General features: G+C 39.4%; 1 long non-coding RNA gene across 2 annotated transcripts; it reads right to left on the bottom strand.

The window, feature by feature from the left end:
- Window positions 1-9754: 9754 nt before the first annotated feature.
- On the bottom strand, window positions 9755-10842 carry LOC145824238 (uncharacterized). Of its 2 annotated transcripts, XR_014365942.1 has the most exons (3): window positions 10707-10842; window positions 10525-10623; window positions 9755-10313 (listed from the first exon to the last, which is right to left on the bottom strand). It is a non-coding gene; the product is annotated as an uncharacterized LOC145824238 (long non-coding RNA). The 2 variants fall into 2 exon arrangements; XR_014365941.1 differs by having other exon boundaries at window positions 10525-10842.
- Between the last annotated feature and the right edge of the window lie 9022 nt (window positions 10843-19864).

Here is a 19864-nt window from a genome sequence, read left to right as displayed (position 1 = left end):
TGTTTTCTTGCCCTCGGCCAAAAGTGTTGGCCGATCGGCACTCTTTTTAGTCGATCAGCCCTTGTGTTGGTTGATCGGCCATATTTTCTGGCCGAACCCTGTTCATTTACTTTTTGCAGATATTTTATACCAGCTGTCACAGCTGGCATCCACAATTTCCCCCCTCTATACACGTGTATGGAGGGATTTGTCCCTTGCCTTAGCTTGCTTAGGAAGATTAGAATTTGGACTTCTATAAGAAGGGAGCCCCTCCTCCCTTCTCAAAGGTTCTGAAAATTTAGGGTTAGAGAGTTGTATCTATCTATCTCTATATCTCTATATCTCCCTCTCTTCACATGTTTGTGTGTGTGTTTGTGCCTTAAAGGTTGTTTTGTTCATACTTTTGCACTAGAGCACCTTGTAGAACACCATCCTTGGTTGCTGAGGTCCTAAGTAGTTGGTGTTAGGGTTCTTGAGGTGATTTTGATCAGAGAAACCTGCTGGTGTTGTGTTCTTGGCGGTGTTCTTTAAGGGTGAGCAAAATTGCTTTTAATACCCCATTCTTGCTTAAGCTTTTAGACCTTCTTGCTTATTGTTTTAAGCTTAGCTATTAACTGATAAAAGTTCTGTTTTTACTTGCTTTAGACCTTTGTTTAAGGTCTCTTCTTGGTTTGGGGTTGTTTACCCCCTCCAAGGCCTTGTTAGGCCTTGTTTTAGGCCATCCCTTTTGGCCTTTGTTCTTAGCTTTGCATGAACTTTCTACTACTGAAATTCAGAGGATTTTTAGTGGTGGAAAGGTGGTTTTGAGGTCTTAAATAGGAGAGGGTCATCCCCTCTCCTTATTGTCTTGAATGCTTGCATAAATGGCTTATGTTGGTGGCTTGTATGCTTAGCTTGCTTTAGCTTTATTTCAGTGTGTATTAGGCTTTGTTTTGCCATAATATACCTCTGTTTCAAGTTGGTTTGATGGCCTCTTATATGCTTCATATACTTGTCTTGCAATCCTCTTGTTTGCCTCAACATGCATCATGTTGTAACATATTATTTTAGCATGATTTTGGCTCAACTCCATGAAGCTTTTAGCCTTGTTTTACCATGCTAGATCTCTGTTTTACGTTGTCTTAGTCATGCTTGCATTGTTTTGTATAGCTACCATGTAATCTAGCTTGTTACCTTTGAGTGTCCAAGTCACTAGCATGCTTTACTTGGGTCATTTAAGTGATTTGGCATCACTTGTTATGTTATTCCAGTCCATATAGTATGCTCATATACTTGCACTTATCACTCCTTTAATGTTTTAAAGAGTTGATGTCTTATGCCTCATGAATGGACCATTGTGTATGCCTCCATGTTTAGGCCTCTAGGATGCCATTTCAATGTGTTTTTGGTCTTGTGCTAACATGCCATAAATTTGATTTTGGTTGCTTAAATCATACCATGTTCGGTTTTGATAGGCGTAGTGTAACACCCCTTTTGTAGCCTTGCATGCTCCTTGTTTTGAGCCCATCTTTCTAGCATGTTTTGGTCTCGGCCATTGCATGTTTTAGGCTCATTTTGGTATGATTTAGGATTGTTTTTGGTTATACTTGCCATATGCTCTTTGTTTTGTGTAGCTTTGGTTCAGGTCCCTTTGCTAGTCTTAGGCTTTAAGACTTATGCATGCTATGATTATGATTATATGTGTGATTTGGCATCATTTCTAACATCATTTCAGAGCATGTAGTGTTGTCACACTTGCATACTTTTCACTCTTTTAAGTGTGCTTAAGAGTTGTGTCTTCATGCCTAGGTGATAGGCTAATTAGTATGCATGTTTGTATATGCTCTTGTCCCTCATTTCTTAGCATTTTGGCCACTGATTTGGGCACGTTTAAGAATTGTCCACTTTAGTTTAAGTCCATCTTTGCATGTTGTTGCATGCTTGTTTTGCATGTTGTTGCATGCTTGCTTCATTTTGCATGTTGTTGCATACCATGTATCCTCACATGTTTAGGTAGTATGCCTATTGCATATTAGGTGCATTACATGATCTTGTTGCATACTTGTTGCATGTTTGAGTTGCTTGCCTCATGCTTGCATGTTTACATTGCATTATGTGTGCATCCCTTGCCTCTTGATCAAGCATGGTAGAGGTTGGGGGCCCTTATGTGTTTTGTGCATTTCATTTGATATTGAATTGCACACTTGGCTCCTTTGACCATCATGCATCGAAATGCGTGATTGATGGTCCGAGGGTCGAGAACTACACACCTTTGAGTCTTAAACATGATAAGGGGTGTAGTTGTGCAGACATTGTCTTGCAAATGCATTGACATGCTCTGTTTGTCCTCTGTTGCAGCAAAAGGAGCAGTCAGCAGAAACAAATAGTCGATTGACCATATTCAGTGCCGATCGGCAACAAACACTTGGCCGAGAGTCTTAGTTTTGGTCGATGACCAGTTTCCCTTGGCCAATGACTCTATATTTTGGCCGATGGCCTCTCAGAATGACCATGAAGTGGTTCTGGAGCATCACAGAGACTTGTGTAGTTTTCAGAGGTGCAAAGCAGTGCAAACAGAGGCAACATGAGGCATGGCAACAGATTTCCGAGCGAAGCCGACCGAGCATGCATTCATCTCTTTTCCCGCGGCTGTTTTACTGTTTTCATAGCTTAATTAATTTGTTTAATTAGCTAAAGGTTGTGTAATAATTAATTAGCTTGTTAGTTAGTTAATTAGGTGATTTGTATTATTCTTTCAGTCCCTCCGTCGAGAGGGCGCAATTATGTAATAAGCGTGCGTGTGTGTGATGCATGTCTTCTAACCCCCACTTCTTTCTCTCTTTTACTTACCTACTTTCAGTGGTTAGTTCTAGGGAATATTTCAATTAGCATCCTTATGCTATGCATATTTGCACCATTCATCTATATTGCATGCACCGGGCTCGGCGCATCATACTAACTATATTGTATTTTAATTCCAAGTTGAATACATGTATCGAATTGTTGTATCTCATATGCCATTAGCCGAGCCTATTTCTAGTTGCATTTTGCATATGTCACATTAGCCATCTTAACATGAACTAGGGTCATGCATTGATTTCTAACTAGTTCTCTATTTTGGCTCGGAGTACAATGTGAGTGTTTATGCTTTAGCATACTGCATATGTGTTAATGTTGCCATGTCAGCATGCTTGCCATGAGGCTAATTGCTTATGTGATATAACTGCCTGGATGCTTGTGGGTGAAGGTTGGATTGCTTGAATTGGAACGATTCATTGAAATCCGTGTTTTAGCCTACTCACGAGTAGCAAACTTCAAACCATTTTCAAACAAATGAAAATGAAATGCTTTGTTCCAAATTAGGCGATCTAGTCTATACTTGTGTGTTGTGCACATCACATAGTAAATTCTAGCTAATAACCGGAATAAGAATGCATATGTTTTCAAAAATAAGATATCATGTTTAGTACAGGCCGATCTTTGATCGGGCGAGCGGGGGTGCTCATAGATGACGGACACGTGGCCTTAGGCACGAGTCAGGGTTTCCTAAATCCCCCCAAAATAAAATATTTAGGTGGCGACTCTGTATCTGGCAAAACAGTCCATGTTTGGCACTTCTTTACAAAAATCAGTTTTCCAAAACGATTTGTCGGATTTGGACTCTTTGGTGATTTATCAATCTCACATCGCACATTGTGAGATCAGATTAAGAACCGTGACATTTGAGTCCAAACTGTAGCAGGACGCCCAAGGGCGCGCCTACACCCCCATGAAACTGTGGCGGTTTCATCTTCTTAAACTTTTTGGTGAGAGCTATTGTTTGGTCATCATTCTGTAGATCTTGTACAGGCGGTACTGGAGGTGGAGGCGGAGGGTGTGGCTGTTGCCACTATTGTTGTTGCCTCAATGTTTCTACCATATCCTGTATTAATCTTTCCATCATATCCATTCTAGTAGTAGAGGACTCCTCTAATTCATCACCTCTTGTTCTCACCATTATCTTATTAAACTTACATTATTCTTTATACAAAAATGTTCACAAGTATGCATATACGAACGAGCATACATATTCAAGTAATCACAATGCAAGCAAATCACAAAGCATATAGCACATAATCATTCATTTCAAAACATTTAAGCATATTTCCAATGTCTTCAAGTTCATACTTATCACATGAATTCATCCTAGATCTTTTCTATACACTTATTTCTCATTTGGACAAGTGTGTGAGTTATTAACTTGTGCTCTGATACCACACTGTCATGACCCGAACCCACCCCTATGGATTATAACCGGCCAGTAATCATGAGATTACTTACGGCCTCAAACCTGATTAAACATGTTTCAGTAGAAATAAAGGGGCCAAAATGGAAGCAGACTTAAAAATTTGTCCAATGAGCTGTGCTTATATGGCATAGAAAAATTATTCCAAAAACATTTCATAATAACTCACACATATAGGCAGACTTAACATTTTATTCATCCAAGAACTTCAAACATGTAGTTAGCCAAACAAAAGCTTATATTCATGGGTGATCCAATGTATTCACCAAGGTAGCAAAAGAGTAAACAAAAGAACAAAACAAAGTCTCGTGCGTGAGACGTTAGCGCTGACTCCACAAAACTTTACTTCCTCTTATATTCTTCACTGAGGCTAGGTTTGGACATCTCTTTGCTCACCTACATACATATAAATAAGAGTGAGCAAAAGCCTAGTGAATAATATCAAAATAAAGAAGTTACATGAATGAAATTCGTAACAGACATATCAAACGACCTTAGGCCCATTCATATCTCTATCTAATACATCAAACAGCCTCAGGCCCAAACTTATCAAATGGCCTTTGGCCCATCATATCAAACAGTCTCAGGCCCAATTCTTTCCTATCAGATGGCCTTGGGCCCAATTCATTCATGTCAGACGACCTTTAACCCAATCATTCATATCAGACGGCCTCTAGCCAATCATTCATGTCAAACGGCCTCGAGCCCAATTCATTCATATTTATGCATGTTTCATACTTGAGATCATAATCATTTCATAATCATAATCGTATTCCAACGGCCTTACTCAATCATTGGCATAACGAATATTCGTTCACAATTCAAATTAACAAATCCGTGAAATTATACAGACGTAAGCGTTTCGAAAATAGCATACTCCAAAATATCCTTACTAAGACCTTACTCACAGTGTTCTGCCAATGGATTTGCCCTTGCGCTTGACCCTACACATTTCATAACATATTGGGTCACAAGCGATTCAATCTGTTCTTAATTTATTTATTTCTCTAAGGCCTCTTTCTTATCCTTTTAGTTCATCTACAATGCTCAATGCATGCCTAAGAGTGCTTAGAAATGAAAGAGAACAGAAAACGAAACATGAAACAACTTTTCAAAATTATTGAAACAGGGCTCTCCACTCGAGCGACTTGTAAGGCTCTGTAAACTACTGGTTGCATGAATTTTACACTCGAGCGAGATTTTCGATGCTCGAGCGAGGAGTCTTGCAAAACAGGATTCACTCGAGCGCACACTTTGTCGCTCGAGCTACAGTACAAATCTCTACAAAACTTCTAGGAGCTTGATTTTCACACTCTAGCGGACTGGTCGAATTCTGGGTTTTCTAGCAAGCTACTTGAGCTTCAAAACACACCCCAAAGGCTCCAAGGTTTGCAAATTAATGCCAAAACATAGAGAAACATTGAGTAACATAAAAACTTAGGTAATTTGAAACTAATTATCCAAAATCACGGTCCATTCCAAAATCATCCCAAATTCTTCTTGTCAATTTCAAAATTCATGCAATCAAGTTTCATACCTTCATGACTCATGCATGCATGTAAATCATTAACTCTAATTCCATTTCAAATGGTACAAATGATGCTCAAAATCATGAAGTTCAACAAAATCATGCATGTATGTGTGATTTGGTGCTCAATTCTTCATGATTATGCACATTCATGGTAATTCCTTACATGCATGGAGATATTAACTTCAATTTCATCAAACACTACTCAAATTTTGTTCTTGATCACCAACCCTCTTGGAATTCACATAATTACAAGTCTAAACTCATGGATTAAGGATTGGTTACTCACCTAAAGGCTCTAATTCTTCCAATTATAGCTAAGCCTTGAGCTAATCCACCTAGTTCTTGAATTTCTTTGCAAAATTTCCAAGGATGAGCCCTCTCTCTCTCTCTCTAAATTCAGCTCACTCTCTGTTTAGAGTGTATATCTCAGATTTTGAGCTCCAAAATGGTGAGCTTAAGTGTAAATAGGCCCATATATATGCTTGCCTAACCAACCTTGATTAAGGCTAATTAATTGTGTCTATTTCAATCAATTTAATCAAATAAATTTGGTTCAAATCAATTTTCAATTAAATTTCACCATAGGCTCTAAAAATCACGCTAATCACAATAGTGCAGACAATTTCAGTTTTTGTAACCTCTATGGTCTTTAATTTTCAAATTATAGTAGTAAGTTAGACAGATTTTCCTACGGTGAACATATATAGTTTCAAAAGCATAATTAATAACATAATTATCACCAAAAATCACATAAGCACTTAATCATAATCATAATCATAATCATAATCATAATCAATGGTAATTAACATAACACAGAATAGGGTTATCACAACTACCGGAGGAACAAACACAAGGTTTAGAAGAACTCTATGTACTTGAGGGCCTCTTGGTCCATATATGGGTACATTCGGGATTGGCTGTCCTTATTGTACTGGTTGTTGTTGAATATATGGCTGACCTCTCAGAACGTACCCTAGGATAGGCCCTGCGAAAGGTGCTACGGGAGGAGAAACAGGTATTGTTTCTCTTCCAACCGCTGGAAACCCCTTCAACCCCCTAGGTGCAAATTCAAATACAGGATTATTGAAACCCCGTGTGCCAAGTATGGCTACAATCATAGGATTTGAAAACATCCTCATGCCATTCCCTTGTGCTGGCCCAGATCCACTAGTTTGTATTGTTTTGCTGGTAGGCAATGGTATGTTTTGGTTTGCTAGTAGTCTCGATAGAGCTTCATACCATGACTGAGGCACAGATGATGACCTTTCATGATTTTGATTACTAGTCTGACCATTAGTTTGTCCATTATTTTGCATAGGATGTTTGTCTCAAGCCAATTTATACTGGAGGGAATTTATGTTTTCTTCAGCCTGTCTTATGACAGTTGGTTGATGAGAGTTCATTTGATCCAAAAAGGATATTGCCCATCTTCCATTGTATACATTAGTTGCTACCCCATAGCATCTACTAAACCTCCCCATGGATTCATTGGTTGGGTAAAAGGAACAGTTAAATGTCTAGTTTCATGGCCTTGTCCAGTATGTTGGACATGTGTTGTATATTCTGAAGTGCTAGTCTGTTCGACCATTTGTAGAGGATCTGATGGGATAGGTACATCCACAGGATGTGATATTACATTATCCTTTGAGTTAGGTACTTCTACCTCTCCTTCTACACCCTAAACCAGGCGTTTATTTTCTCCTCTTGCTCTACATCTAGCAATTTTTAAAGGTCACACTGGGCGTACCAAAAAATATATGTTGGCTTTTTTGGCTTTCGAAGGTTAATTGTGTAAATTAGAGCATTCCAACAAGGATCAATAAGTTCTTACAGAATTTTAATTGCCAACCAATTATCAGACGATTATGTTGAAGTTCTTTCAACCTCAATGAAGAGGACTTTTACTGGTGGCTTGTTTAGGAGGAAGTTACAGATAATCACAGATACAAAATAGTTCAGAAACTGAATTCCAATTAGTAAATAAGAACTTACAATGAAATAACCCATCCTTGAAAATGTTCGACTACTTGAAACTACTCCTAGAAAATGAAGTGCAATACAAGAATTGAAGAATTGGAAATGTAATGAATGGAAAGAAAAATATGAAGTAAACGACTAGTTTCTGGATCTGAGTTTAGGTCTCTCTTCTATTGGCCTTCTCTTCTATTTATACTCTTCAATGGTTACCGTTGAAGTAGACTTCTAACCATCAAAATGCACTTCTACAATCATTAGTTATGGCCCTAAACCATCTGCTCCTACGACGCCTTCCTTGCAGTTGGGCTTTCCTCTTGAATTTGAATTTGAATTGTGAGTAACCATTGGGCTACGTCACCTCGCGCCTTTTAACTACTTCCATGCAACGAAGACCCACCATTACCAATATGAACTGCCACGTGTCTGTCACTGATTGGATACTTGCATTAACTCCCCAAATTACCCTTTACATGCCACGTGTTAAGTTTCAATTGACCTATACAAAATATATAGCCAACATGATTACATGTTAAGAAATGATGGTTCCAAGTAGTGGAGAGGTTGCTAATCATATATCAAGATATGATGATTCCTGGTAATGAAAGTGACCACTAATCACATTTAAGACATTGTGGTTCCTAGTAGTAGCAAAGTCTACTAATCACATGATGAGAAATTAGTGATTCCTAGTGATAAGACTACTGGCCATGTTTTGAAGTTTCGAATAGTATACTATTGATCACTAGGTTTGTAATTCCAAATAGTAAGGCTATTGCCTTTAGAGTGACATGTAGGACCAAATTTGTTTGGTACCTTGAATTTGGAAGAGACCTAATTCGGTTGATGATGGTTTGAGAATGTATTTTTTGTGATATGATTATGAGAGTCTCATAATCATTGTGACACAAGGAATTGTTTAAAGACCTTGCATGAATTTTTGGAAAGGCCGAAAGACTTCGTATAAATTCTACAAATGTGGGGGTGTCATGCAAAAGGTGAGAATACCTAAACTCAAGTGGGTAGAATAGCCTTAAAAATCCATTGACTTTGTGTTCAAGAGTTATGCACAATATAGTAGTGCATATCGGTTTTCTTGTGGATAAATCTGATATTCAAATTTACACAAGAATGCCATCATGAAATTGAGGAAATGATTTCATGAGAAAAAAACATGAGCCTAGAAGATGTTAAAAGACTAGGACTTTAAAGTTCTTAAACCTATATGGTAGCTAGTGAGGCTAAAAGCTTCTTTGAAGTTGTGATTTCTTTAGCAATAAGTTATTAATTTAACTTTATATTGCATAGGTAGTAAGCCTTGGGATGCAAGTAAATAAAGGCCGAAGAGATAGGCTTGTTATCACAGGATACCGGCAAAGAGAATGCATGGATTACTTTGATATGTGATCACCAGTTATGATGAATGTGGCCGCAATTTCGCAAAGTCTGGACATACATCAAGATGGATGTTCAGATAATTTTCCCATATGAAGATTTAATTGAATAAATCCTTATGGAACAACCTGAAGGGTTTGTCGGTTATAGGGCGAGAAAAGTCTGTAAGCTTGTGTAGCCGACCGGCCACCACTCGCGGCCGACAGCCACCACTGGTGGTTGATAGCCTTTGTTTTTGGCCGACAGCATTCTTGTGGTCTTTTTGTGTGTTGAGAGTGCTGAGAACCTGTGTTTTGTTCTGCTCTTAGTGCATTATGCTGTCTTGTTTTAGTAGTTTTGTTGAGTTGCTTTTAAGTTTTTTCAATTTGTTTATCGAGTTGTTTCAATAAGTTTATCAAGCTGTTGTATTGCTTATCGAGTTGTATTTGTTTGGTTTTTGCTTGTCGAGTTGTTGCGTTGTTTATCGAGTTGTCTTATTTTGTTTGCTAAGTGTTGGTCGGTTCATTACCTGATTAAGAAAATGCCAATACAATGTGCAGTATTCAATCAAGATCAAACTCGTTTTTATGCTATGCGATGTTATGCGGTGCTCAGAATGCAAAATAGAACAGTTTTTCATCAAAAAGCTCGTTTTCATTTCGATCATGGTTACTTTTTACAAAAGAATACAAGTTTTTAAAGCAAATAAAACCTGTCTAAAGCTGTACAAAGTGCTAACATTACTAGCAAAAAGAAACTAAGCAAAAATACAGAAAATCAGCGTCAACTATCTTAGTCTTGAGAGGCCCTCTTCGTCCTCTTCCCGGGCAGAGCCTTAGAGCTGTCTCCGTCAGCGCCGTTGTTTACACCTCCCTCTGAACCAGAATCAGAATCGTCACTACCATCTACCTTGGAGCTTGACACCACGTCATCTCCACTAGTAGAACCTGAGCCAGCGTCATTATCTCCACTCTCAGATGACTCAGTGCGCTGACTCGCTGCCTCCCCGGCCTCGCTGGTCTCAGCCTCGCCATCACTCAGAATGGGCTCGAAAGGGTCACTCTCATCTCCGGTGCCCCTGGCTTTGCCTTGGCTGCGTGCCGGAGCCTGTCTCTCTCTCCTTTTTTCCGCCAGAGGGGGCACTGATGGTCTTGCTGTAGCTCCTGCTAGTGCGCCCAGTATGGCTGGGATCTGAAAAAGGGCAATTATATATATCAGTCTCAGTGTATGTATCAGATGCAAAGATGGTATGCAGTATGAGTGTAGGCAGAAGTCAAATACAATGAATACAGTGTTTGAGTGCAGTGTATCAGATCAGTGTAGTGTGGAACAGATTACAGTTGAAATGCTAATGTATCAGCAGAAAGTTTGATGGCATGAAATGTAAACTGAAGAAAATTACCTGAATTCTGTAGAGGCTGAGCAGACTCATGCTCCTTTGCACCATCCCCATTAGGGAAGCTGCTAGCTCGAGAGCGTCCTCGATGTACTCTATAGATGTCTGTAAGTGCGTTGAGGTGACCAGTGTTCTATAAGCATAACTGAAATGAATTTAACATGCAAAATGTAAAGTGTGGTACATACTGGAGTCGGGCCTCGAACCCCGACAAGCTCGTGCCTGGCTGGTGCAGGCTCAATAGGGATTTGGTAAGCCTCCCCGGTATGCCGCCAACAGGTAAGTGTAGTGGGAAGCTCTGGCTAACCAGTCATCTGTCTCGCCTGAGAATCTGTCTCGCCTGAGAAGCCCCTCTACCATAGGCCCTGGCTGCCTTGGTTGCTCTAGGCCCCATCCTCGCAACAGGAGCTTTCACTCCCTCGCCTTCGCGAACACTGGTCAGAGGTGGCATAAGATGTGTCTAAATGAAAACTGCATAATCACCCTCAACTCGGAAGTATTCTGCCTCCAAGCCAACCATGAACTGGATAACTCTGTCAACAGATAGGCTATCTGCTAATCTCATGGACATTTGCGGCATCATCGGTATGAACTAAGCAGGTATGCCCAGAGACTGGTGTACGACTCTCTTGCCAAGGTACCAGGCACGGCAGACCGGACCCTCAAGTAGAATGCGATAACGAGACATACCCCAGGCCGCATTATACTAGCCTCCAATTCCTCTCGGTATCATGGCCCATGGCTGCCATGAGATCCACAAATGAAAGTTGTATAGATTGTCAGTTGCTGTCAGCAACAATAATGTGAATCAGAACAGTATGAAAGCAAATGATGACCGTGTTGGTTACCTTGTGAACAGCTACGGTGTCAAAGTAACGCCTGAAGAAAGAAAAGGGCTTGCGAGTCCTACGGCGAAGCTAACCATCATACACCTGTGAATAGGGGACCGTCAATGGAACCTCCACCTCTAGCTCTGGGGCAAGAGTCGGGAAGTATGCATACACCCATAGCTGTGGAGAAAGCGCAATGGTATATGATCAATACAGTGTATGAACAGATATAGAAGATGCAAAGCAAAAAGTATACATCGTATGAACAAATATAGAAAGTACAAAGCGGAAAGTACATGAGTTGAATAGGTGTAAAGCGAAAATTGCTGAACAGAAAATGCAAAATGTAAAGAGGGAACTAAGATGTGTACCTCCCAGGCTCGCCAGTAGCCTCCGATCAAGAGTTCAATCCCACAGGAGGTCGAGCTTATATAGCCGTACAGGGTGGCGAGGCCGGCCCCGCCCCAATTGTAGAAACTCACTCGGGGAAAGACCACCAGTGTGCACAGCAAAGTATAACCCCACGGTGTTCGATTTGTTCGCCAACAAGGTGGTGCCAAAGAGGAAAATTAGAAAACCTCGAGCATAGTGCTCTATCTTCTCTACTGTCTCTGGTACGGTCCCCCGGAACCGCTCCTCGAACCAACTGTATCTGACCTGTGCTGTCCGGAACAAAGGCGGGCGCGCCCCTAGAAGCTCAATCCAAGCAGCCTTTCACTTCTCCATATCAGGATCAAGGGGAAACGGATCACCTCCTACGGCTAGGCATGTGATCATGTCGAAGTCGTAAGGGGTCATCGTTATCTCTCTGGTAGTGGAAAGATGGAGAGAGTTGGTGGTGGCCCACCATCTCTCCGCTAGTGCTCTAAGAAATGGGCGGCTCGCTATGACTTGTGGCAATCCAGAGCAGAATAGGCCGAAGCTTGCCTCATCGACAATAGCTCGTACTCCAGCAGCGAGCTCGTCGTACCAATCTCTGGCCGTCGTAGCCCCATAGCCCCTGTATGCGAGGGCGTCACCCTATGGCAGAGAACAGGTGAATTAATGTAAATACAGTTCGATGAAAAGGAAGTGTAAAGCAAATGTAATCGCATTGGTGAAAATACAGTGCCATAGTGTGATTGGTGCAAGAAATACAAGTAAAGAATATTGGATGTGCAAGTGCATAGAGTTGTACCTCAATAGAAACGGCTGAAAGATGGAAGTCTGGCTCCCTCAGTAAGAGATCCGCTGATGCATCAGTGAAATCAATAAAGTGCCTAATGCCTCCAGCAGGCAGAATGTGCGTTTAAGGATGATATCTCGCCGCGTCAAAAGGCCTCACTCCCAGTGGTAAGGGCTTCGGCTCTACATCAGAATCAAACTTTGCCTCGAACTCCGTCTCTGGAGGAGCCCCATCATGTGAAAAGTTATCTGCCATCTGGAATATAGATGAAGAGTCGATGAAAAGTGGAGAAAATGGGGAAAATAGGTGAAAAATGCCGAAAGTCAACTCTAGTCAAACCCTAGAAGAGAGAAAATGGGAGAAAAAGTCAAAGCCCAGGAAAAGGCACCAAACCCAAGAGAAACTTGAGGGGAACAAGCCTGAAGTGGTGAAAATGAAGAAAAAAGCACCAAAATCAGTTTTCAATTGGTTCAAAACGAAGGAAATCAAGAGGTTTTAGCGAATTAACTTCGTGTGGAGCATTGGAAAACGCGTGTAAAGCTCAGATCTAGAGAGAAGGAAGGTCTAGAGAGAGAGAGGGAAGGATTTCGGGCATGGAGTGTGGAGGAAATAAGACCCCATGCCCTATACTTAAAAACTCGAATGTAAAAAGACCAAAATGGCCTGATCTACCATCGATGGCCGGTCGGCCACCATTGGTGGCCGACAACCACCATTAGTGGCCGAAAATGCTTATGCTTGGCCGACAAGTAGCCGACACCTCTCCCTGGTGGCCAACAAGCTTCCAGTGCTCCTCCTTTGTGTTTTGCTACTGTTTTGTGTCCTTAGTTCTCAAGAAAGTGCAAGAAAAGTTCACTTTTAAGCTCAAATTGCCTCTGTAGAAGCTCTAAACCGTGTCTTCGGTGTATGATGATTCATCACTAATCAACACGAATGAGGTGTATTCTTTTTAACTTATTGCAGCTCTTCCGAGAGGTAGATTAGAAGTTTCTATTCAATCCATTGTTGCATAGAATGTGCATTCCTCCATTGTTGTATAGAATATGCATTTCTCCATTTTCGTATAGAACATGCATAGAACATGTTTCCAATTATCATGCATGGAACATGCATTTGCTAATCTTGCATAGAATATGCATTTTGTGCTATTAATCTTGCATAGAATATGCATTTTGTACTATTGCATTGAATATGCATTCGAATGTTGCATAGAACATGCTCTGGTTCTCGTTGCATGGAATATGCTTCCATTTTGTTTCTCGTATGTTTTTCATAAAACATGTCTCTAACATTTTGTCATGATTATTCATCTTGCATAGAACATGCACTCTTACTATGTTATGCTTGTTAAGTATCTTTCTTATGCAGGCACAATATTGTATGTATGGTTTATTCAGAGGAATTCTAGGTGAGATCATTCATATCTTTCGATTTATCCCTGTTTTGGTTAAAAACATTTGGACGTGTTCCGATGTTTATCACCACTCCTTGTTTTGGTTAAAAACATTTGGACGTGTTCCGATGTTTATCACCACTCCATGTTTTGGTTAAAAACATTTGGATGTGTTTCGATGTTTATCACCGTCCCTTGTTTTGGTTAGAAACATTTGGATGTGTTCCGATGTTTATCACTACTCCTTGTTTTGGTTACAAATATTTGGATGCGTTTCGATTTTTATCACCGTTCCCTTTGGTTAAAAACAATCGGGTACGTCCCGGTGTTCACACCATCCCTTCTCTCCTTTCGTGTGCAACGCGTTGGGATCTTGTTCGACACCTCGGGTGCGCCCAACGATTGTGTTATTGTTTACCTTTCCTGCGTGATGCGTAGTTAAATTTGCATAATTTTCTTACGTCATTTCTGCTTGAAATGTGGTTTGGCTTGCGATTCTCATGCATGGCGTGTTTACTTACTTCTTTTCATGTTAGAGGTTGTTGTACCTTACTTCGGTTTGTTTGACTATATCATTTCTTTGCATAACAATTGCATCTAGATGTTTCATTATAGCCTCATTGCATGATCATAAGTTATGTTTTCGCATCGTGTATATCATTTGTATCTTGCCCCAGAACTACGCTGGTTTGATTCCTTGTAAAGGAATACGTAGGCAGCCTGTGGTTGCAACCATTTTTGTCTTGCTTGCCTGTTTGTTTATCCAAGTCTTCGGCCTTGTCAAAAATGAGTCATCTCTGGGCTTTGACTTTCACTCCCCGTCATTTCATGACTTCCAAGTTTTGTCAAAGAGGGGTAACTGTAGACACCTCATTTTTGACCGTGCTCAAGACTTGGACGTTATCGTTTGTGCACTCAATGATTGTGTGTTTGTGTTCGTTTTGAGCGCCCAAAGTCCTCGGCAGAATACCCTGTCTTTGAGCCTTTAAACCTTGTTCTTTCTGTGCCTGGTTTTGGACCAAAGTTCGGTGTCTAGACCTCTTGGTGACCTATCGGCCACCCCCCAAGGCTGTCGGCCATGGATGTGGCCGGTCGGCTATTAGTGGTGGCCAACAGCCACCATTGTCTTTTTCCAGATGTTTGTTGACAGCTGTGCCAGCTGTTGCACACTGAGCTGCATCTTCATACACGTGTATGATAGGATGTATATAAGCTCAAGGGGTGTTTTTCTATAAATAAGGGGGTTCCTTCCCCATTTTGGAGGGTTAGAAGATTTAGATCAAAAATATCTCTCACTCTCTCTAGATTTCTCTCTCTCTTTCTTGATATTTTGTGCCTTGTAGCTTATTTTCTCTGCACTCTTACATACACTACCTTAATCAAACTTGGCCACCTTTGAGCTGAGGTTCCTTGGAGCCTTGTTTGAGCTCTAGAAGGAGGTTTGGGCTTGGATTGTTGCCTCTTTTGTGGCTTAGCTTCAACAGGTATAACACTTGTTATTTAAACTTGCTTTTAATACTTACTTTGCCATCTTTTTCTACTATTTTGGGGCTGGTTTTGACATGTAAAAATTTATGTTTTTGAGACCTAAAAGTGGTAGTTTGAGCCCTTTTGAGTTAGGGGGTTGTCCATCCCTTTTGCTTCTTATCTTGTTAAGCTTTTGTGCCATCTTTTCATCACTTTCAAAACAACTTTTTTGAGCCTTTTGACTACTGAATCTCAAAGGTTTTTCAAAGGTAAAAACCAACTTTTGAAGTCCAAAATTGGAGGGGTTAGCCTCTTCTCCTTGTGTCTTGTTTGCATACCTAGTTAGCTTCATGAGTTAGCATGTTTTTCTAGCTTAAATTAGCTTAAGTCCAGCATGTTTTTGCTTCTGTTTTGACCTGTTTTGGCTTTGTTTTGGGCTGGTTAATTCAGTTGAGGCTTGTATTGCATAGTTGTGGTGTTATTTCCTTCATTTGCTTGATATTTTAATGCTTTAATCATCATTGCTTTTAGTTAATAGCATATTTTAGTGTTGTTTTGCACTTTATTTCAGCACTTAAAATCTCTGCAATCTCCTTCCATTCTTCACTCTTTTGTTTGCTTTGAAAGTGATTTCAAACCATTTGTTTGCCTAAGTGTGGAATTGAGGTGTTGCACTTAATGGTTTAATCCCTTAGGGGGTTCATTACCAACAGTGTAATGCCTCTTTCATGCCCAAAGCAACTCGTTGTTTAAGCCATCTTTCCCTTAGAGGACACTCACTTTTGGACTTAATCGATTAAAGAATGAATCGGTAATGTAAAATGAGTAAATAAAATGAACAAGTAAAAGAGGCAAGATAAACATCTTTCGTGTTGCATTGCATGTGTTCGAATCGGACGTTAATTCGAACACGAGGAAAATGGGACATTTCATACTCAAAGTGATGAAATGTGCCACTTTCCTTGGTCATCATCACCCTTGATCATGCATGATAGGGTGGTGGTCTTTTTTAAGTCTTGTTTTACACTCATTAAACTTGTATAAGCTTGGTTCTTTGGCCATCATGCATGGAAATTGCTTGATTGGTGGTTTAAGAGCCAAGAGTTTCACTCCTTTGAGCTTGTTTGATGATAAGGAGTGTAAACAATACACAGAAACCTGTGAGAATATACTGTTTTGCTATATTTGTTCTCTGTTGCAGCAAAAAGAGGAGTTCATGTCATCAGTGGCCAACCGGCCACCACCAGTATCTGATAAGCCCCCTGTCAGCTACCAATGAAAATTGTACAGTGTGTTGGTAAGGTGGAGCAAAGGCATTCTGGGCGTTAGCAGCACTATTGGTGTTCAAATGTGCAAACAGAGGCATTCAGTGGCAAAGCAGTGGCTTTTTCGAGTGGAGGAACTGAACATGCATGCATCCCTCGCTTCCCGAGGCCATTTAATTGCTTTGTTTAGTTAATTAGTGGTAGCTAATTAATTAGTTTAATTGCTTTGTACTTAATTAGCTTAGTATTTAGCTAATTACTTCAATTTGTAATATTTAATTAGCTTAGAAGAAGTTAGTTAATTCGTTTCAATTGTCGTAAAAATTAGTTAGTTTAATTCATTCGGATCCTCCTTTGCAAGGGCGTAATGTTGTAATAAGCGTGCGTGTATGTGTGTATGTTTTCCAACCCCACGTCTTTCTCTTTTTTATTTAATCGCTTTTGATGGTTAGATTATGGACATTTTCAATTAGCATACTTTATGCTTGCATGTTTGCATCCATTCATTTTGTCTTGCATGCACCGAGGCTCGGCGCATCATTCAAACTGTATTGCAATTTTGATACTTTTTTGAATACGTGTTTAGTAGCGTGTTGTTCAAATTGATTCATATGCCATATAGTAGTCGTGCCTATTAATTGCATTCTTTGTATGCGTTGCATTAGACATCTTGTATAGTTAGGATCATGCATTTTTCTAACTAGTTTCTGTTTTGGCTTGGAGTACTCTGTGAGTTTTATGCTTTAGCATACTTGCATGAGTGTGATTGCCATATTGCCATGATTTGCATGTTTGCCATAAGGCTATGTGCTTAAATGCTAAACCGCATGAATACTTGTGGATGAAGACTTGTTGTTTGAATTGAAATGATTCAACACATGTGCGTTTTAAGCCCATTTTGTTGTGGCAAATCATGCTTTAAGCCCACTTGAGGTGGCAAATTCAAACCCTTTTCGTGAACAAACATGAGTTAAATTGTTCCAAGTCTTGCGACTAATCTATACTTGCTTGTGTACGTCACATAGTAGAGCTAGTTTAAATAACCGAAATAAGAACACATAATGTTTATAAAAATACATATCATGATTAGTAGAGGCCGATTTTTGATTGGGCGAGTAGGGGTGCTCATTTCAGGACCTTCCCCTCTCGTACCTGAGTTCCCGAGCCAAGACAACTTTGGTGATGACGGACACGTAGCCTTTGGTACGAGTCAGGGTTTCCTAAATTTTCCTAAAAAATAAAATATTTAGGTGGCGACTCTACATCTGACAAAACAGTCTAATTTTGGCATTATTTGATTTAAAATCGATTTTCCAAAATGGTTTGTCGAATTTAGACTCTTTGGTGATTATCAGTTTCACATTGCACTCTGTGAGATTAGATTTAGAATCGCTAGAGTCCGAATTGTGAGGCCTTCTTTTCAAACCTTTTCGAAAGGCAGGGTGCGAAAAAAGGCGAGCCCACACTTGTGTATGTACATGTGTTGGACTTAGTCTTGGGCTAGATTGTGCTATGCTAGACTGGGCTTGTCTTGTGCATATATATGTTTTAGACTAGGTGTGGATCGAGTTGTGACCCAATACCCGTATCCATTTTTCGACCCATCTCATTGGATTATTTAAATAGCGTTATATATATATGTTTATTCAACCTTTATAACTCTCATCTTTTGATGATAGAGTTGATGATCATTATGCACATGAGAGTTTTACACATTTGTAAATTTAGCCTAAAAACTAGAGTTGATGGCCATTGATGCTAGATTTTATGGTAACTTTCATGGCTAAGATCTCTTCCCTACAAGTATAAAAAGGGCATTTCCCCTCAAACTTAGAAGAAGAGTTTTTGAGAGATTTTTGATAGAAAATGGAAATGTTGTTTTGAGATAAATAAAAAAAAAATTTGAGATAATTTTTTACACCAAAGAAAAATTTTCCTATCTATTTTTGCTAGTCCCTTCTTTGGTTTTTGTTAGAGAGAGTGCAACCATTATCAAGTTCGCTAAAGCTATTCAGAAAATGCTTCTACATTAGTTGGTTTCGACCGTCGTATCCTGAGAAACAAATGACGGCGTACCTTCAGCATCTATCAAGAGGTGGTGAATCTGTTTTAAAAAAACTGTAGTATCACACAGGTTTCAGTTTGCTCATTTTTTTATTATTTGTTCTTTAATTTTTTAGAATTTAGTTTACCTCGACGAGTTTTAATAATTAGTTATCCATGTTAAAAATTTGTTCTTTTAGTAATGTAATCTAATTTATTTTTGTATTTAGTGGTGTAGTTTATTCTGTATTTCATTCTTTAAATTAAAAAAAAATTATTTTGTCATTTCTATTAAATTCATTTTATAAATTTTTCTTATATTTTTATGGAAAAATACCAACAGAATGGTCATGGTGGAAGGCCCAACCGAATCACTCAGATTGGGTTTTGGAAAGCAACCGGCTCAGACCGTCTGATTCGATGCATGTTGGACCCTACAAATCCTGGGCCTACAGATTACATTACCAGCAATAGCAGACCAATACACCCTCTTAAATCTTGCAGGTTTGCTCAGTGTTCTGATTTGCTGCTCAGCTCATCTGGGGCTGCACCTAGTGTTTTGTTTTGTTGGTTGGCTTTGTTGCTTTTTTTGCTTTTGCTTTGTTTGTTGGTTTCTCACCAACGGGAGCTTGAAGCTTGGAGCTTGTGCTAGCTCCAATCTCCTCTTTATTGATGTTCTCTTCATACTTTGTATGTTTTTATCAATAAAAATTTCTTTTGCCGATTAAAAAAAAAAATTATTTTTGATGCTGATCAAAATTGACATATAAGTCATGTGTGCTATTTTTCTCATCTCTTTAATATTCTTGCACTTTTTAGTAAAATCCTGCTTTGATCATTATATTTTTACCAAAATCTCACTTTATTTATTAACTTTTAATTGTGTCCTAGAAAATGCTTTTTTGGCATGTTTATTAATGTCATATTGATTGACTATAAAATAAAATTAAAAAATAATCATATATATAATTGTAAACAAACTAATATGATAGTGTATATGGTATTGTCGAAAAAGCATAAAAAATGACTTTTTTTTTTTTGTTGGTAATTTTGAGTGAACTTTTTACAAAATTAAAAAATTAACAAATGTGTATATATATGTTCAGTTGAACTTCCATATTCAAGAAGCCGAGAACCCAGTGCAGTATATATTGTAGACCATCTTGCACAGATTTGAATCTGA

This window comes from Camellia sinensis, chromosome 1 (genome assembly GCF_055761805.1).
Source record: "Camellia sinensis isolate YWXY chromosome 1, ASM5576180v1, whole genome shotgun sequence".
NCBI classification, from domain to species: Eukaryota; Viridiplantae; Streptophyta; class Magnoliopsida; order Ericales; family Theaceae; genus Camellia; species Camellia sinensis.
The sequence above is the reverse complement of the archived record's forward strand: the minus strand, read 5'-3'. Positions and strand labels throughout refer to the sequence as shown.